Source organism: Salvelinus alpinus, chromosome 32, assembly GCF_045679555.1.
Source record: "Salvelinus alpinus chromosome 32, SLU_Salpinus.1, whole genome shotgun sequence".
In the NCBI taxonomy this organism is placed as follows: domain Eukaryota; kingdom Metazoa; phylum Chordata; class Actinopteri; order Salmoniformes; family Salmonidae; genus Salvelinus; species Salvelinus alpinus.
The window spans coordinates 12,444,308-12,450,438 of NC_092117.1; positions in this window are offsets into that span (position 1 = coordinate 12,444,308).

The window sequence follows — 6,131 nt, forward strand, 5'->3', positions numbered from 1 at the left end:
CTGAGCGGGAACTGTACTTCCTCAGAGGTAGGGAGGCGAGCAGGCCAGAGGTGGATGAACGCAGTGCCCTTGTTTGGGTGTAGGGCCTGATCAGAGCCTGAAGGTACGGAGGTGCCGTTCCCCTCACAGCTCCGTAGGCAAGCACCATGGTCTTGTAGCGGATGCGAGCTTCAACTGGAAGCCAGTGGAGAGAGCGGAGGAGCGGGGTGACGTGAGAGAACTTGGGAAGGTTGAACACCAGACGGGCTGCGGCGTTCTGGATGAGTTGTAGGGGTTTAATGGCACAGGCAGGGAGCCCAGCCAACAGCGAGTTGCAGTAATCCAGACGGGAGATGACAAGTGCCTGGATTAGGACCTGCGCCGCTTCCTGTGTGAGGCAGGGTCGTACTCTGCGAATGTTGTAGAGCATGAACCTACAGGAACGGGTCACCGCCTTGATGTGAGTTGAGAACGACAGGGTGTTGTCCAGGATCACGCCAAGGTTCTTAGCGCTCTGGGAGGAGGACACAATGGAGTTGTCAACCGTGATGGCGAGATCATGGAACGGGCAGTCCTTCCCCGGGAGGAAGAGCAGCTCCGTCTTGCCGAGGTTCAGCTTGAGGTGGTGATCCGTCATCCACACTGATATGTCTGCCAGACATGCAGAGATGCGATTCGCCACCTGGTTATCAGAAGGGGGAAAGGAGAAGATTAATTGTGTGTCGTCTGCATAGCAATGATAGGAGAGGCCATGTGAGGATATGACAGAGCCAAGTGACTTGGTGTATAGCGAGAATAGGAGAGGGCCTAGAACAGAGCCCTGGGGGACACCAGTGGTGAGAGCACGTGGTGCGGAGACAGATTCTCGCCACGCCACCTGGTAGGAGCGACCTGTCAGGTAGGACGCAATCCAAGCGTGGGCCGCGCCGGAGATGCCCAACTCGGAGAGGGTGGAGAGGAGGATCTGATGGTTCACAGTATCAAAGGCAGCCGATAGGTCTAGAAGGATGAGAGCAGAGGAGAGAGAGTTAGCTTTAGCAGTGCGGAGCGCCTCCGTGACACAGAGAAGAGCAGTCTCAGTTGAATGACTAGTCTTGAAACCTGACTGATTTGGATCAAGAAGGTCATTCTGAGAGAGATAGCAGGAGAGCTGGCCAAGGACGGCACGTTCAAGAGTTTTGGAGAGAAAAGAAAGAAGGGATACTGGTCTGTAGTTGTTGACATCGGAGGGATCGAGTGTAGGTTTTTTCAGAAGGGGTGCAACTCTCGCTCTCTTGAAGACGGAAGGGACGTAGCCAGCGGTCAGGGATGAGTTGATGAGCGAGGTGAGGTAAGGGAGAAGGTCTCCGGAAATGGTCTGGAGAAGAGAGGAGGGGATAGGGTCAAGCGGGCAGGTTGTTGGGCGGCCGGCCGTCACAAGACGCGAGATTTCATCTGGAGAGAGAGGGGAGAAAGAGGTCAAAGCACAGGGTAGGGCAGTGTGAGCAGAACCAGCGGTGTCGTTTGACTTAGCAAACGACCTTCTTTTCAAAATGGTTGACGAAGTCATCCGCAGAGGGGGAGGAGGGGGAGGAGGATTCAGGAGGGAGGAGAAGGTGGCAAAGAGCTTCCTAGGGTTAGAGGCAGATGCTTGGAATTTAGAGTGGTAGAAAGTGGCTTTAGCAGCAGAGACAGAAGAGGAGAAAGTAGAGAGGAGGGAGTGAAAGGATGCCAGGTCCGCAGGGAGGCGAGTTTTCCTCCATTTCCGCTCGGCTGCCCGGAGCCCTGTTCTGTGAGCTCGCAGTGAGTCGTCGAGCCACGGAGCAGGAGGGGAGGACCGAGCCGGCCTGGAGGATAGGGGACATAGAGAGTCAAAGGATGCAGAAAGGGAGGAGAGGAGGGTTGAGGAGGCAGAATCAGGAGATAGGTTGGCGAAGGTTTGAGCAGAGGGAAGAGATGATAGGATGGAAGAGGACTTCAGACGGGCCTGGACATGTACTGGCTTAAGCAGGGGGACACATCTGGCACTGCAGGATTTGAGTCCCTGGCGGCGTAGTGTGTTACTGATGGTAGGATTTGTTACTTTGGTCCCAGCTCTCTGCAGGTCATTCACTAGGTCCCCCCGTGTGGTTCTGGGATTTTTGCTCACCGTTCTTGTGATCATTTTGACCCCCCGGGGTGAGATCTTGCGTGGAGCCCCAGATCGAGGGAGATTATCAGTGGTCTTGTATCTCTTCCATTTCCTAATAATTGCTCCCACAGTTGATTTCTTCAAACCAAGCTGCTTACCTATTGCAGATTCAGTCTTCCCAGCCTGGTGCAGGTCTACAATTTTGTTTCTGGTGTCCTTTGACAGCTCTTTGGTCTTGGCCATAGTGAAGTTTGAAGAGATTCTTTTTTGCAAAATGGAGTGATAGCCTTCCTTCTTCAAGATCCATTTTACCCTGTACAAATCTCCCACTTTACCACCACCAAAGCACCCCCAGACCATCACATTGCCTCCACCATGCTTGACAGACGGCGTCAAGCACTCCTCCAGCATTTTTTCCTTTTTTCTGCATCTCACGAATGTTCTTCTTTGTGATCCGAACACCTCAAACGTATGGACAGACGAATTTAACACTTTTTTCCAATCTTCCTCTGTCCAGTGTCTGTGTTCTTTTGTCCATCTTAATGTTTCCTTTTTAATGACCAGTATGAGATATGGCTTTTTCTGTGCAACTCTGCCTAGAAGGCCAGCATCCCGGAGTCGCCTCTTCACTGTTGATGTTGATACTGGTTTTTGCGGGTACTATTTAATGAGGCTGCCAGTTGAGGACTTGTGAGGAATCTGTTTCTCAAACTAGACACTAATGTACTTGTCCTCTTGCTCAGTTGTGTACCGGGGCCTCCCACTCCTCTTTCTATTCTGGTTAGAGACAGTTTGCTTTGTTCTGTGAAGGGAGAAGTACACAGCGTTGTATGAGATCTTCAGTTTCTTGGCAATTTCTCACATGGAATAGCCTTAATTTCTCAGAACAAGAATAGACTGACGAGTTTCAGAAGAACGTTCTTTGTTTCTGTCCATTTTGAGCCTGTAATCGAACTCACAAATGCTGATGCTCCAGATACTCAACTAGTCTAAAGGCGGCCAGTTTTATTGCTTCTTTAATCATTACAACAGCTTTCAGCTGTGCTAACATAATTTCAAAAGGGTTTTCTAATGATCAATTAGCCTTTTAAAATGATAAACTTGGATTAGCTAACACAACGTGCCATTGAAACACAGGAGTGATGGTTGCTGATAATGGGCCTCTGTACACCTATGTAGATATTCCATAAAAAATCAGCCATTTCCAGCTACAATAGTCATTTACAACATTAACAATGTCTACGCTGTATTTCTGATCAATTTGATATCATTTTAAAATGGACAAAAAATGTGCTTTTCTTTCAAAAACAAGGACATTTCTAAGTGACCCAAAACTTTTGAACGGTAGTGTATATATAAACAGTGGTATAAAGCACTTAATTAAAAATACATTAAAGTACTACTTAAGTAATTTTTGGGGGTATCTCTACTTTACTATTTATATTTTTGCCAACTTTTACTTCACTACATTCCTAAAGAAAATAATGTACTTTTTACTCCTTACATTTTCCCTGACACCTAAAAGTACTCGTTACATTTTGACAGGAAAATGGTCCAATTCACACACTTATCAAGAGAACATCCCTGGTCATCCCTACTACCTTATCTGGTGGATTCACTAAACACAAATGCTTTGTTTGTAAATTATGTCTGAGTGTTGGAGTGTGCCCCTGGCTATCCGTCATTACATTTTACATTTACATTTTACATTTTAGTCATTTAGCAGACGCTCTTATCCAGAGCGACTTACAGTAGAGTGCATACATTTTATTATATATATACAGTGGGGAGAACAAGTATTTGATACACTGACAATTTTGCAGGTTTTCCTACTTACAAAGCATGTAGAGGTCTGTAATTTTTATCATAGGTACACTTCAACTGTGAGAGACGGAATCTAAAACAAAAATCCAGAAAATCACATTGTATGATTTTTAAGTAATTAATTTGCATTTTATTGCATGACATAAGTATTTGATACATCAGAAAAGCAGAACTGAATATTTGGTACAGAAACCTTAGTTTGCAATTACAGAGATCATACGTTTCCTGTAGTTCTTGACCAGGTTTGCACACACTGCAGCAGGGATTTTGGCCCACTCCTCCATACAGACCTTCTCCAGATCCTTCAGGTTTCGGGGCTGTCGCTGGGCAATACGGACTTTCGGCTCCCTCCAAAGATTTTCTATTGGGTTCAGGTCTGGAGACTGGCTAGGCCACTCCAGGACCTTGAGATGCTTCTTACGGAGCCACTCCTTAGTTGCCCTGGCTGTGTGTTTCAGGTCGTTGTCATGCTGGAAGACCCAGCCACGACCCATCTTCAATGCTCTTACTGAGGGAAGGAGGTTGTTGGTCAAGATCTCGCGATACATGGCCCCATCCATCCTCCCCTCAATACGGTGCAGTCGTCCTGTCCCCTTTGCAGAAAAGCATCCCCAAAGAATGATGTTTCCACCTCCATGCTTCACGGTTGGGATGGTGTTCTTGGGGTTGTACTCATCCTTCTATTCCTCCAAACACGGCGAGTGGAGTTTAGAGCAAAAAGCTCTATTTTTGTCTCATCAGACCACATGACCTTCTCCCATTCCTCCTCTGGATCATCCAGATGGTCATTGGCAAACTTCAGACGGGCCTGGACATGCGCTGGCTTGAGCAGGGGGACCTTGCGTGCGCTGCAGGATTTTAATCCATGACGGCGTAGTGTGTTACTAATGGTTTTCTTTGAGACTGTGGTCCCAGCTCTCTTCAGGTCATTGACCAGGTCCTGCCGTGTAGTTCTGGGCTGATCCCTCACATTCCTCATGATCATTGATGCCCCACGAGGTGAGATCTTGCATGGAGCCCCAGACCGAGGGTGATTGACCGTCATCTTGAACTTCTTCCATTTTCTAATAATTGTGCCAACAGTTGTTGCCTTCTCACCAAGCTGCTTGGCTATTGTCCTGTAGCCCATCCCAGCCTTGTACAGGTCTACAATTTATCCCTGATGTCCTTACACAGCTCTCTGGTCTTGGCCATTGTGGAGAGGTTGGAGTCTGTTTGATTGAGTGTGTGGACAGGTGTCTTTTATACAGGTAACAAGTTCAAACAGGTGCAGTTAATACAGGTAATGAGTGGAGAACAGGAGGGCTTCTTAAAGAAAAACTAACAGGTCTGTGAGAGCCGGAATTCTTACTGGTTGGTAGGTGATCAAATACTTATGTCATGCAATAAAATGCAAATTAATTACTTAAAAATCATACAATGTGATTTTCTGGATTTTTGTTTTAGATTCCGTCTCTCACAGTTGAAGTGTACCTATGATAAAAATGACAGACCTCTACATGCTTTGTAAGTAGGAAAACCTGCAAAATCGGCAGTGTATCAAATACTTGTTCTCCCCACTGTATATATTTTTTTACATACAAGGATATCCCTACCGGCCAAACCCTCCCTACCGGCCAAACCCTCCCTAACCCGGACGACGCTATGCCAATTGTGCGTCGCCCCACGGATCTCCCGGTTGCGGCCGGCTGCGACAGAGCCTGGGCGCGAACCCAGCCCAGCCTGGGCGCGAACCCAGAGACTCTGGTGGCGCAGCTAGCACTGCGATGCAGTGCCCTAGACCACTGACCACTGCGCCACCCGGGAGATAAAAAAAATTGTGCCATCTGGTTTGCTTAATATAAGGAATTTGAAATGGTATATACTTTTACTTTTGATATTTAAGTACATTAGTAATTCCATTTACTTTTGATACTTAAATATATTTAAAACCAAAAACTTTTAGACTTTTACTCAAGTAGTATTTTACTGGGTGACTCACTTTTACTTGAGTAATTTTCTACTAAGGTATCTTTACTTTTTCTCAAGTATGACGAGTACTTTTTTTACCACTGTATATAAACTACAATGCTGCATATACAGTTACGCAGTTCTAATAAAATAACAGATCAGTAATGACCAGAGCTCTCCTCCTTGCCCGTCCCGTCTGTGTGAGGCAACCTCTCTCCTGGTGGGATGTTGATCCCCAGCCCCAGCTAGCCATAACGGCTGAGGTTAC